This window comes from Phasianus colchicus, unplaced genomic scaffold (assembly GCF_987193195.1).
Source record: "Phasianus colchicus unplaced genomic scaffold, bPhaCol1.hap1.1 HAP1_SCAFFOLD_49, whole genome shotgun sequence".
In the NCBI taxonomy this organism is placed as follows: Eukaryota; Metazoa; Chordata; class Aves; order Galliformes; family Phasianidae; genus Phasianus; species Phasianus colchicus.
Genome location: NW_028325227.1, coordinates 489,456 through 504,916, shown reverse-complemented (window position 1 = coordinate 504,916; position 15,461 = coordinate 489,456).

Here is a 15,461-nt window from a genome sequence, read left to right as displayed (position 1 = left end):
ATTTGAAGCATAATATATCTTTGCTGAGACTGTGAAAAGTTGATCTCTCCATACTCCATGTCACATGCTGCCAAGAGGTCACCCCGTAGCCTTCTTTTAACCAGGCTGAACAAGTCCATGTCCCTTAGCCTGTCTTTGTAGGGGAGGTGCTCCATCCCTCTATCATCTCTGTGGCTCTCCTCTGGACCTTAACAACTCCCTTTCCTTCTTGTATTGGGGGCCCCAGACCTGAACATAATACTCCAGATAACGCTTAATGCTTGAATCTTTCTACAAATCTGCTCATTTATGATTAGCTGCTATGATTAGCTGTGTCAATGCACACAATGGTAAAATATTCTTACATTCTAAGAAAACATGTCTATTTAAAATTCAGAGTTTAGATAGAAATATAGTGTCTAACTTGTAGATGTCTGAACTGATGAACATTCCTCTGATTATTAATGCAGTAATGCAGCATCTCATTTGAGCCTAAAGAGTTCTGGTCACTCACTCAAATATTTCAAGCACTCAGATGTTTGATGTAGCTGTCAATAGGAATTGCAAAGTCAGAGCTCCACACAACAGATGTCCAGGGTAGCCCTATGGATTTAATTCTGCTTTCTGCAATATAGCTTCACAAGGCTGTGATTAGAATCAACCACTTACATATTCTTATCATTTACTGCATTAGTGCATTAGCAAATATGCAAGTCAGCCTTCAGCTTTTCAGTTTACAGATGATGCGCAATGAAAGCAGAGCGGATTTATTGATTAACTTGTTGGAATAAAAGATACTACAACGTTGCTTCCTGTTACAAGCACTTCTCAGATGTGATCAACCAGCTCCTAAACACATGCAGTGACTTAAGATGTCTTAAGATGAAGACATCTTAAGATGATTTAAGACATGTGAGACACAAAAGGATTTTTTTTTTTTTTTGAAGTAGAGCCAAAGAAAATGAGCTACAGTTGCAAAATAGACTTTCAAGTTGTAAAATAAATATTCAAACAATTTATTTAATACTGGCTACTTTATAAATATCTTACACTGAAACCTGACTTAGGTATATTTTGATTTAGAAATCAAATTTAATGTACGAAAAGTTAGTATAAAAGCATTTTATTTAAAGCATAGGTTTTGCTAGCAACGATTAAACGAGGGACAATAAGAATATAATATGTGGTTGTTCTGGATTCCCTGAACACAGTACTCCAGTAGCAGTCATAACCATTTTTTTCTTTAACAATCTTTCTTTATTATTTGCTTTCATTTCTTTCATGTTTTTTTTTTTTCTTCTATTTTTCTGTTTATTGTTCATATATCCAGATTAAGTCTTTAAAATAATGTCCTTTGTGCTAAATTTTGAAATTATTAGTGGAGTACTAAGTGTTTCGAGTTGTGTTATTTGACTTTGGTGATTGTTTGCTATTCTAGACCAAATGGGTGTAGTTTTTGGTATGTTTGTTCCCAAGAACTAGTATTCTGTCATCAAAATTACTAATTGTTATAAATTATGAAGTGGATATGAATTTGTATATGCACCATCTACTCTTTATGACCCTATGGTCCATTATACCTGAATTCAAATATAAAAATAACCATTATCAGAACATTTGATTAGACTTTTATACAAACTTGTCTAATCTAAGTACATATTGCTAGAAGATAAATGGATAGCGTTAGGACAGTATACATCTCATACTGAAGTGTTTTAGGAACCTAGGACAAATTATGTTTCTGAATTTAGGTATCTTTCACCAGCTGAGGCACACTCAGGCATTTTGTCTGTCCAGCAGTTGTTGTCTCATCTCATACCTCCTTCACATCTACAGAGCTATAGGGATGTCTTTGTTACTTAAGCATCTCTGGCACTAAGTACCCTAATTCAGCTTTTCTAACTAAACATAGTTTTTACCTCAGCTCAGAAATGCATCTCATTTCTGAAATGAAATGCATGCCATTTGCATTTCAGTTATATCTAACTAAAATGTGTATTATGTTGAATATGTGTTCAGAAACATATGTAATGAATTCAGACTTCTGTGTCTCCTTTTCTCTCTATCTACTGTGTTTAGGATTGAACCTCTAATGGTAGATGCAGTATGTCAATGGTTTACAGGCCAGTTCAGCCTGGTTCCATGACTAATGGGTCAGGGGGACCCACAGACCCACACCTTGGGAAAGGGGGAAGGGGAAAAGGGGTAGAGAGGGCAAAGGGTAGAGAGATGGGCCTAAAAATGAAACAACAATGATCTGAGGAGAAAAGTTGATTTACTAAATGAGATATTGAAATGCAAGATAACACAATATAATATAATATAATTGAAATTGAAGTTAAGAAATCAAATAAAATGAGAGTGTCCAAAAAACAAAGGCCTTACTCTAACGCTGAAGGTGAGATGGCTAGGGAGCACACACGCTGTAGAGATGAGCGGAAAGGAAAAAGGAGATGTCTCATGATTTGCAAACAGTTTTGTTTTCCCATCCAAACAGAAAATAAAAACGTAAAGTCCTCTGGGCTATATAGTTGTCTTCTGAGACAGCTATACCTAGAAATATCAACAATACACGGAACTGGAGCATTAACTCTTTAACTCCCAGTGCACTACTTGATGTTAAGATGTGAAATACCAATTACAAAAATCCTGAAACTGTGATACAGTTGAAATGCCCCATCCCTTGCAGTGGTTGTATGATGTGACAACCTGTATCGGAATTTTTAATTTTGCAAGCTACAGCATCTGACTTACAGGGAGAGATTTCTTCTGCTTCTGATTGCTCAGAACAAACCCATCAGGGAGAGATACATTAATCTTCTGTGATGCAGACCCAAACACGAAAAGTTAGCTAGCCTATTTGCTGTCATTAAGGAAATAAATAAGATTGACTGTCCCATTGCATCCACAGGAGGGGACTTCAGCTCTTCTGTGAGATGCTCAGTAGTGCTCCTTCTCAATGTTTAACACCATCTGCCTCTCCAGTGTGGCATTAAACACAAATCACACCAGGACTACAGCAAGCTATTGGGAGAAAGACTCTACTGGGATTCCTGTTCTTCCTATAGCCCTCCTGGATGCCACAGGAGTGGCTGTTGTCTTATGTGTTGCCTCAAGTGTTCTAATTTCAGTAACAACAGTAACACTTGAGATAGACAAAGTAAACCTCTTAAAAAGCCCAGAGAAGTCATCTGCTGCTTGAGATAGCTTGCAAAAGAAAATTCAGTTGTCTATAAACATGTTCTTTTTCACTCTCTACATTTCTTGGACATGGAGGTTGTTAATGATTTTGCATACATCAATGCAAGTGCAATTCACCGTAGTTCTGACATACAGTCTAATTGGCTTTAATATATAATTTTATTTTTTGAATGCTAACGTTTATGTAATGACTTTCTAATTGATTTTTTCTTTATAAAGGACCATTGATTCATTCCCTTCAGTGAAACTCAGTTAACTTTCTAAGAGAATTTATGAAAAGAAGGCTGTGCTACTGCTACTTTCTTTCTACCTTTCTTTCTCTCTTCTATAAAATGTGTTATTTATATTCATAAGCAAGCTTCTGCAAAGATAAACAAAGCTAAACAACTGTGCTTTATGTATGAGTATGAAATAGGTTCCTTATAAAAAATGTGTCTCTTCAAAGATGGATTGAGCTCTTGTGGCACTCTTCCTAAAAACTACATATTCATCATGTCTTATGATATATTAGCATGACAGCTATTTAACATTTGTAACAAGTTATTCTAAGCAATCAGACTGAATTGTACACAGATTATACGAACTGATGTTATTTTACAAAAATAGAAATGATAAATTTTAAATGGAAGCATAAGCTATGGTGTTATCACATTGTTTATGTCATTGTGAATTAAGTTACAGCTGATTTTATATGAAGTACAAAGACTGTGAGGAAGTTTTCTGTTATTGTACAATATACAATCCCAGCTAGATAATAATAAGTAATGAGACTGATAATTGGAAACAAAAACAGAATAGAAACCCACACTGTTATTTAAGCCTGATTTTTTACACCAGTGACAGAGGAAGAAGATCTAATTAAAAAATATGCCAGCACGTTTAAAACCAAACCTATACAAATATTGCAAATTAGATCACATTGTCATTTTGCAAGCTGTTCCAGACAAACCACCAGTTTGGCTTAATTACGTGATTACTTTGATGTTCTGCAAGTGTATCCGTTTCATCATAATTTGCCAGGAACTTGCAAAGGAGATAACATGCATAACATTGAACTATTCCTTAATACAAAGCAAAAGGCACAATGAGATCCAATTCCTAGAGGATCAAAACAGATATAGCCTAGGTGAAAATAAAACCTATTTTAAAGAGTAAACATTATTAACTATTGGATGATCTTCTGTAGGGTGTTTGTCAATTCTGTCTTCCATTACTATAAGTTTTGAAATTAAGAGTGAATAACCTTCTAAATGTTTCACTATGACCCTGACTGAGAACTCATTAACTGAACTGTTTCATAGGAGTCTGTTCTGTGTCTACTAAACTTCTTACTAGATTATCATAATGCTCTCATTTGGACGGTGAGTCTCTCTTTTAATAAATAAATAAATAGTAATTATTTATATTTTATATTTTAAGAGAGATGTAAAAACAGTGCATCTATTGTTTTTATTTTTAAAGGATCAGTACAAAAATTTGTACTGAGAACAGACTTCTGAGGGTATAATGGATATTATCTCCTTTTTACAGACAGAATGAGTTTCATAGACATTGAGTTGTTAGGTCTAAATTCAAACAGTATGCGAGCAACAAAATGAAAACTTCCAACCACCATTCCTGGCTCCGGTGCTTGTACCATTGCATTACATGTATTTACAAAGTTTTATCAAACCGCTGTAAAGATGTTTCCTGCAGGTATTCTGAACATTTGTAAACATGGTTTCAAAGTACTCTCAAGCTCTATTTTAGTTTTTCTTACACTAATTCTAACAGAATGGATAAACTTCACTGAAGAATAGCAATGTATTAATAGTGAAGATCATATTACTAAGCTAGTTATAATATTAAGCTAGTTATAATAAGAATAGCTGTTCTTACTGGAAAAGGGAAATATTCATTTTATATATATGGAAAAATATACACAAGATTCACCATTTTTTACCAATCCTTTCCTGGGGAATTTGGGTCTTTGAATAGCAAGAAAACCACACTCCTCTGTGCTGTTATAGATCCTTTTAACTAGCAAGTAGGTGATGTAAAACAAACATTGGGCCTTTAACTTTGTATATTAAAATTTCCGTTGCCTGCTTCTACACCAGTAAGAAAACATGAAACCATTAATAGCAGAGATGCACTCTGTTGGTATCTAAATTTTCCTTTATTCAGTCCATAAAGGCTATCATCTCAACTCATTGATACAACTAGCAGCCTGATACAAAGCAAAGCTAGACTCAAAATATCACCACTTCCTTTTTTAAAAAATCCTGACTGCCGAAATTAATAATAAGAAGAAAGACATACCAGAATCAGATAAATCAGATACCTCATGCTGCATAAATTAACAAATGACTTGTAAATAACTAGTTACCAATTGACTAAATGTTAAATATTCTAAGATTTGTAATACAGTGTAAAATTAAGTTTAGGAAAATTCTGTTGCAAATAAATAAACTTGAATCTTTTAGGAATTGTTTTCCATCTATTAGTTTTTTTTAAAAAAAAAAGAGAGAGAGAGAGCTGGAGTGGGGGAGAAGCTAGCAACAACATAACAACATAGTACAGTCATTTCTTAGATTTTAGGTGAGGGAATAATGTACGCCCTAGAAAAGCAAGTATACTTTTGAGTGAGTGTACCAAATTCAGGTGCTGAGGAAGCAGCAAGCACAGATTGCCACAGTGCTGTGAGAAGTGAGGTGTAGCTGCTTTGTGCCAGACACAGCTGTTTCAGCTGGCTCCACTGACCCCACCACAGGGTGCAGTCAGGCCCCTCAACCATGGGCAAGTGCCTTGGGATGAAGAAAGCTTGGAAGTCCAAAATGCTGCCTGGCATTAAGAGGAAAAGAGTGAGAAACAATCCTGCAAGTAGCTCGGGGAGGAGGTGCATCCAGCAGAGTTCATTGTGCTGTTCTGGAGAGCCTGTGCTGAAGCAGGGAAAGGTGTGAGGAGGAAAGGTCAGCAGAGACGATCAGCTCTGAGACAGTTAGAAGGGTCAGAAATGGAGGGGTGGCGTAGGCCTGAAAAGCAGGCAGTAACATAGGCTCTATGCTCTCTGTGTTTGTTTCTCTCCATCTCATGTTATTTGTTTGGAAACAAATTACTTTTCCCCAAGCTAAATCCGTTTTGACCATGATCACAATCTGTAAGTAATCTCTATGCCATCAGGTTTTCACTTAATTTGGAAATTTAGGAAACTATGAGCTACAGTGTTATGACAGAATATATTCCCCACATAACCTGCAGTGCTTTAAATAAGCTAGTCTAAAAATTCTGCAAATTAAGTGAATAGTTTACTTAAAACATTTTAGTTTTAGTTAAAACATTTTAAAAAAGAGAATGTTGTTTTGTAATATCTTTTTTTTCCTCAGTTCTGTTTCGGTGCATCTAGATAGCCATGTTATCATTGTATGTATTTCCAAAACCTGAGACAAAGTTCTATTTGGCTTTTATTGATTATTTGAAATCAATTTTTAGGGATCAGATCCATCATATAAACTATATTTTAAATATTGATTATTTTAACTTTTGAAATGCAAAGCAAGAAAATGTAAAGCTTGAAGTGGCAAAAGAGAGAGGTTCTGTGGCTAAGACAAGTTTAGAAGTGAGGATGTCCAGACTCCACGCCCAGTGCTGAGGTTTTTTATTAACTAAATATTTGGCAAAAATTTGTATTCTAAATTTTTAAAGTGCCTAGTCTCACATCTCTTCAGTGTGCTCCCCTGCTTTAATCAGACTGTTTCCTCACCTACAAGTGGTATTGCTGATTAGTTCTCTCAAATTTTACATGTACATGTAAGTGGTTTTTCTTCATTTGAAAAGAAAGCACAATTCTCAGAATGTTTGGCTTTACATGAAATCATTGGATGGCCTTGCTAAATCTGAATAAATGCCATGGAGCAATAAATTTAATAAATAAATCACAAAAAATAAAAATAAAATAAAAATAAAAATATGTATTTGAAATGAATCTTCTACGGGTATCTCAACCAGAAAAGGTGAGTCCAAGAGGGTGTACCCCCCCCAAAAGAGTGACACAGGCAAGATGGTAACAGCAGATAAGGAGAAGGCTGAGGTACTCAAAAAATTTTTACCTCAGCCTGTTCTGATGAGTGCACAGCACAGCACACAGCCCTCAAAATACTGGTTCACAGTGAGGGGATTGGAGAAGAAACATCCTTCCCACTGTAAACAAAGATCAGGTTCAGGATCACCTGAGGAATCTGAACATCCACAAGACTATGAGTCCTGATGAGATGCATCCCAGAGTCCTGACGGAATTGGCTGATGTAGTTGCCAACCATCAAACATATTAGAAAAGCCATGACAGTCAACTGAATGCCCTGATGACTGGGAAAGATTTGGAAATGTTTCTGGAAATGTTTCTAAAAATCTATATAAAATCAATTTCTGACTATTGCTTTTCTTTTTTATTTTATTTTATTTTATTTTATTTTATTTTATTTTATTTTATTTACTTATTTTTTATGGTGCTGAGTAGTGATATTTAGAGAAGGAAAAAAAAATATATTATTAAACAAGTCAGGAATTAGCAGGTAAAGCTTAGCAAAAAAAGAAGGAAAATTACTACTGTTGCTATTTAATATTAATAAATGCCTAACTTTCTAGCTGTAGCTGCAGTACTCTCTGAACATGTCACAAGGGAAGAGAACAAATATAACTATTCCAAACTATTTTAGAGTCACTGAAGTCAAGAGTTCATAAGGTTGATGAAGTTACCAACGATGGTTTTGACGTAGGAAACCTCTAGTCAATTTGCCTTTCATTACTCCTAGTTGTACTAGGAAAAGTCCATGCTCCAAAAATAACTTCCTTAAGAACTTCTCAATAGAAGATCATGGGTTAGGAATCTTCTACTGTATGGTTCAGGATATGAGCAAAAGGATCTAAACGTAGTATAGCAATGGGAAACATCAATGAAATGCATGTGGATCCTTTCTAGAACTCAGAGATTAAAAGAGCTCTGAATGCAAAAAGTTATATTAAAACCCACAAGCAGATGGAAAATTCATATCAGAAAGAGTGCCTTGAATATATTTATTTCAAATATTCCTTTCATACGCATCAAAAAAGTACTACTGATTGATCCTCAGAGGCAGAATTACAATCTGTGACTGTCTTCAAACATGCTTATATGTCCTTCTACTTGAATGTGAAAGCTGTTCTCCTTCCTAGGAAAATGAAGACAGTTCTAAACACCTGGTCTTAAGTAGCTTAAGAAAAAGAAAGAAAACAATATAATGAACATAAGATAATGGAAGGTAGGTTTATTTGTTTGTTTGTTTTAAAGTAAATAATCTGATTTCATGCTTCTGTTTCTTTTGAAGCTTTATTATTTCAGGAGGTTTTTGTTCCTTTGGAAGAGATACTATTCCTCTGTGATTTCCCTATAGTTCTATTCATGTTTATATGAAACAAAGTACTCCAAAATTCAGAAAGTCTTTTAGGTCAAATGCCCCTGAATAGATCTTAGCATCTGAAATAGGAGGACTTCTGTATCTTAGCAAAATAGATTAAGATGTAAATATCATTTAATAACCAGAAAAAGAAAAGAGCAATAGAGAAGAATGACAAGATTTTGATAGAGTGATTTAAATACATCTTTTCCTTACAAAGAAAATGATTTAATCATTTACTGTTATATCATTGAAGCGAAGTGAGAGATTTCTAAAGACTGTTAGATGTTCTGGAACTAGAATCAGAATGAGCTACGTTCATTCATCAGATAATCTCTTCTTTGATATGTATTGTGTGGATGTTTCAAAGCATTCCTCTTTCCCTGTTCATAATGAAGTTGTTGTCCATGAAGTGCCTTCCTTTCATAAGCAATTCACTCTGCTTCTTTTTGATGTTCCTGTTCAATAAGAACTTGCTCTCTTTCAAAATGCTCTCATTCCATCCTTTCCCTCTAGATTTTACCTTTCTATTTCTAATTGTTCCCTTTCTCTTTGCAAGCATTCTTCTTGCTCATACATTATTTGTACACATTCTCTCTCATGACACTCCCTTTCAGCAATTTCTGTATTCTTTCAGAGTTCAAGAGCTCACTGTATTCTCTCCAGCAGAACCATGTGTTCTTGCAATCTCTTTTCCTTCATCTTTCCAAAAGACAAGATATCCTCTCTACTCATGTATTCTCTAAGCTACACTTTATCTTGAATAATACACTCTTTGTTCCTCTACATCTGTGGTTTATTAAACCTTTCCCTTCTAACTGTCCTAGTGTGGCCTTGATTTCCTTTTGTTTAATCTAAAACTACAACTCAATCTTTTACCACTTATGCTTTTCTTTTCTTCAGGTTTTCTTTTTTAGTTGTTTCTTGATTAGGACCATTATCACTCTTCTCATCTTTACCCTCTGTTTTCTCGAGTTCTTAAGTTTGTTTTGTTTTATTTTTGTTTGTTGTTGTTGTTGTTGTTTTTCCAAATTTCCTGGATTGCTTCTATTTTGCTTGATGAAGTTTTTCAGGCTTTATCACTTGGTGCAGTTTGTTTATTCCCCATGCTTCTACCTGAAGCAGATTTCTCATCATTTTTTCATCAGCTTCTTTTTGGAGGGGTCACCTTTGACTTTCTGAAAAGAAATTTACACTGATTTGGCTTTTTTTCATAAGAACTGGATTAGCTGTGAGAATAATTTCAGTTCATGTATTCATAAGTAAGGAACTGTAAATTAGTATGCAATATTGGTGATATTGCTGCTGAAATAATTCTTCAGTGTAGTTACCATACAGGAGTTTAAAATTACTGGTTTGTCCCTTAAAGAGAGTGATTCATACTTCTTGCTATTCTTCTGTGCAAATAAATTACCCAAGTGAACATAAACTGAAAAAGCTGCAGAAGTATTTTCAGCTCTTTGTTGAATATTGTCTCCTCAAAAGAAACCAGACTGGCTTTCTCTAGTAGAAAACTAGCACCAGCCTCTGAGGGACACCATTCATCACTTATATCCATCCAGACATTGAGGCATTGGCCATCACTCTTTGGACTCGATCCTGCAGCCAGTTCTTCGTCCATCAAACAGTCCACCCATCAAATCCATATCTTTCCAATTTGGAGGGAAGGAAGTTGTGGGGTACCATGTCAAAAGTCTTACTGAAGTCCACACAGACATTAATGACTCTTCCCTTATCCATTGACACAGGGACACTATCATAGAAGGCCAGTAGGTTGGTCAAGCGGGATTTGCCCTTGGTGAAGCCATGCTGGTTCTCCCGCATCACCTCTCTGTCTTCCATGTGCCCTAGCATATCTTCTGGAAGGATCTGTTCCACAACCTTCTCTGGCACACGAGAGATACTGACAGGTTGCTAGTTTCTGATGTTGTCCTTTTTACTTTCTTAAAAATTGGTGTGATGTTGTCTTTTTCCCAGTATCAGGGCATTCAGTTGACTGTCATGGCTTTTCTAATATGTTTGATGGTTGGCAACTACATCAGCCAATTCCGTCAGGACTCTGGGATGCATCTCATCAGGACTCATAGTCTTGTGGATGTTCAGATTCCTCAGGTGATCCTGAACCTGATCTTTGTTTACAATGGGAAGGATGTTTCTTCTCTAATCCCCTTACTGTGAACCAGTATTTTGAGGGCTGTGTGCTGAGCGCTCATCAGAAAAGGCTGTGGCAAAAAAGTCATTAATTACCTTAGCAGCTGCTCTTGTCACTTCTTTAAAGAATAACTCCTTCATTCCTTTTAGGTATTTCTCCTGAATTTCCCCATTGCCTTCTCCTGTTGCTCCAGCAGTTACTGCCTTATTATCATAGAATTTTGTATGTTCTGCAGTGTTGCCAATACCTCTCAAGGCAGGAGGTCCATTATGGCCCCTGCCAGCACCCTGTCCCACTAATATTTTTATGCCTTCCACCAGGGGAAGGCTCACTATCCTCCTTGTCCCCCTTCACACCTAGTTTAAAGCCGTCCCAGTGAGCACAGTTAGCTTTTCCCAGAGCACTCTTCTTCCTCTTCGAGAAAGTTGAGCCCCATACAGTGCCCACAAACCCAGTACCATGTAGGAAGAAAAGCAGATTTCTCTAAAAGGAGGGTCTGCTCGGCATATCGGACCTTCAGTTCTCTGTGGGAAGGAATCACTTACAACTGATATTCATATCTTCTTCTTCAATTAAGTAGTCTTTGTGTTGGTGGAAGGCTTTTCCTCGATTGGTTTAGTTAGCACGTCTAGACTAAGCAGGCTGTTCCCACCCTCAGACAGGCCTTCCTCACCCAGGACCTCATACCCGTTGTACAGAGGCACCATGGGGGAGGAGTGTGTGGGGGGTGTCAACAACAGTGTTAAACTCACTTGTTGGACACATATGTGAAACTCCTCATGTGCCTTGCCCTCTGGACAGTTCATCATCCTCACAGCCCTACTTAGGATGATCCCTAATGGTTTTATGTAATTCTTACATTTTCTCATCCAAAACACACAGAGCTCAGTTTGTGGCTGCACCAGCACAGAGGTGAGTGGCACAATCCTTACCTTCATCTGATGCACCCTAGAGTACAGTTGGCCCTTTTGGCTGCCATAGCACACTGCTGACTCAGATTCAGCTCACCATCAACCAGAATGCACAGACTGCTTTCTGTGGGGCTGCTCTTCAACTTCTTATCCTCCAGCCTGTATATTTATACAGGATTGCCCTAAGTCAGATACCAGTACTTATTAGATTTCCTATGATTATGAATAACTACTTTGCAACTTACTGTAATCTCAATGTTAATTGTACTCTTAAAAAAACTCTTATAAGGAAAATACCTTACTTTTTTATTTTATTCTATTTATATATTTATATTTATATTTTATTTATGATCTATTGTTTTATTAGTATGCAATATTAACTTCCAACTTCAAGCATTTAATACACAATAGCCATAATTTATTCTCCATTACTTTTTTTCTTCAGTTTGACTTACAGCTATATTTCTGAAACAAACTGTTTCACGTATGGCACATTTTTCATTTAAGGATTATTCCTTGCACTCAGATAGTCTAGACAGAATTGCAATAATCTGAAAAGTAGTCCTTGGAAATTTCACATACAAATGAAAACCAGTTGTAACTGAGGATAGTTGATCCTAAAAAGCTTACCGTCAGTATTTTCCCATCAGAAAGGAAAGAATATGAAAAGAGCAAGGATTGCAATTTTGATTTATAGTTATAAATTGAAGATTTTCTATCAAGGACAAATAAAATTCTTTACATTAATATATACCTAAATAAAATATCAAATGTGTGCACTTTTTTACTTCCTATGTCCCTACTGACCATTGCATAATCTCAGAATCAGAGAATTAGATAAACTAAATTGAAGAGATGTGGAATGGCAGTGCTCAGTTTCCATTTAACTCTCACTAGTGTGCTTGCTAGTAACATAATCAAATTCTTGGGTTTCATGAGAGTAAACCAATAGAGTAGTGGAGTCAGCTGGAAGACACTAGACTTTGAGACCAGACTGGTGTACAAAGAATACATGCTGTTCTGAAAAATTTTTAATGGTTATTTAAAAAGTATGCAAGTGAGTGAAAATAGCTAAGTATATCAGTTCCAGAGAGGAAAGGAAACCATGGCTCTTACTGTGCTTACCCTTCACAAGGCTAGAGTTCCTGATACTGTTGAGCTCTGTAGCCCAGCAGCAGTGAGAGGAGAGCTTCTGATGTGATGATTTCAGCAATTGCTAGCTTTCTTCCCATCTCTTTCATTTGAGATCCAGCATTTTTGGTGTATTAACGAATAAAATCGCACAACTCCTTGGGAGACAAACAGTTTTTATTCTCTTGTAACCATTTCAGACTTTCTTTATTCTTATTTAATTTAATGTGGATGAGTCATTTGGTAACTCTCAGAACTAAGGTGATTTTATTCTCCCTTTTTTAATTCACAGTTACATTGCAATCTGGAAAAAAAATGATGTTTTGCTGCATAAGAAGTAAAGTGTTTTAGTTTAGTTAGTGTCTCCCACTTTGCTTCACTGACTATAAAAGCATAGATTTCTAATTTACCGATGTGAATACATGAGTAAGTGCTTAAAAAGTTGTTTTTTTTTTTTAATTAATTTTATTTTTGCAACCCTATAAAATCCTATAATAGATTCTTAGTCCCTGTTTCATATGTTTAACTGGGGCACTGAAAGATTGAGTCAAAACTGTCTAATCATTTTCAGTACCAAAGATATAGGATATAGGAAATTAAATGCCAATAAATATGTATTTGCAGCTTATTTGTTGAGCATCAAATGGGAGATGTGAAGCAGTTGCAAAGAGAATTCAGTAGTTGTACTGTATGGCATATCCTATATGTTACCATTTGGCAGCATGCAGGGTTGGGTAATATGCATGTTTCAGATTGTCATGCAAATAAAGGAACTATTTTAATGTTATCAGTCTTACTCATTTTGAAGCTCGAAGTTATCTCTGGGTCTGCCCTCTGACCTGAATTGTCTGAGTTAAAATTTGCTTAGTTAAAGAGCACATTAATGACTACTCCCAAATATGTTAATAAAAATGTTACTAATTATGCTATTGTTTTATCATGGCAGCAAAGAAGTAACTTTATTCAAGGTCTGCAAAGGCTGAAAGGTTGTATTTTCACAAACTCAGTGCTAGTGTGAATACTGGTTCTTTAATCCTAAAAAAAATTAGAAAAGACAAGGATAGTTTCTCGTCAACAAATGCTTTCAAATCAATCTCATTCATTTTTATTATTGAATGTGTTTCAAAATGGAAAGCAAACAAACAAACAAAAAGCATCTCAAGGTACTGCAGCTTCAGTTGTTTAGGATACTAAGACAAATAATTATCATTTCGCTATAGTATGACTTTCTAGGGAATAAAGAGTGTGTGTTTATGGAAGTAAATCAGTGCCATAATGTTATTTAGGAATTCATAAAGACTCTGTAGGAAACATTATTTCTAACCTTTCAGTTTTGACTTCACAATCTAATGTTATTTTAATATACTTGGGGTATATTTTATGTTTTAAAAATCTGACATTTTTCCTAATTTGGTGTCATCTTGACAAAATCTGCATGATTCAGCACAAAGGTTGAAATCTATTCATTATTCAGTTCTGTAAAAGTATCTGCTATCTTTGCGAATAATTGAAAGTTTCTTATCTTTCACATTTCGTATGTACACCAGAAAGGAGTGGGATACTTGCTTGTGAGATATTTTGAACATTTATGGAATATTATGTTCAATTTCAGAATCTGGAGAAACATAAGTTCTTTGCTACCTTTTCTGAGCTGCCATCTTTAGGAAACTGTGATACCCTCTAGAGTAAAACTAAAATATCCATCCCTATGTCCACTTAATGAGTATGAAGTTTAGGGGTAGAGAGAGGTTTGTGGTGGAACAAATTAACAGCTTATACACACGTGCATTCTCAGATGTCCTACTTCAAATAGTTGTTCTGTAAATTTAGCCAAGGATTAACTGACTGGAAGTAGTTAATTTCCCTAGCAAATGTACAAATAAATTGATAATTTTTCTGTGCATAAAATGGTATGAACAACAATTTTGCAGAAGGATAACAAAGGCAATTCATTCTTGGACTTGAAATGTACAAGGAGGGAGATTGGATGTTAACTTAATGCTTCATTACTGCAACTATATTAACAAAGATAATTGACTGTGATACTCCTAGAGGAGGAAAAAAAAGTGCTTTTTTTCAACTTGCATTCAGTTAAATTTAAGTTTTTACTAGAAAGAGTGGTCGTGTTTGTATTGTTGCTTTTCTTTGTTTTGCGTCTTAAGAAAACCACAAACATCAATACACAAGGTTGAAACACTGTTTGAACATGTAATCCTGATATCAGGATATCATTTTGTACAGTTCCTCAAATTCTGTCTTCGAACTGATTTTTTTTTTTCCGTGCATCAGTGTGAAGAACTGAGATATATAAGAGCCATTTTTGAACAGAAGTCAGATTTATCTCTTAAAGTTATTGAGACTACTATTGAAGTAATAAAAACTTGATCTCCTGCAAATGAGATCAAGGTCCTTTGAAGTGTAGCATAGGTAACACACATTATAAAGTGTTAGCATATTATGTTCTAAAAGTAAAAAGTGTTACAGTGGTGAATCATGGTTTCGATTTAAAATGTTTTAGGGTGAAAGGCTACAAGTACAGCTTTCATCGTTATTTTTTTGAATGTAGTGGATGAAATAGGTGAAATAGATCTAATTATGTACACGTGGTTACGGTATGTTTTAAGTAGACAAAAACAGATGTGGGACCTAAAGAAAGCCCCCAGGGAATCAATAGAG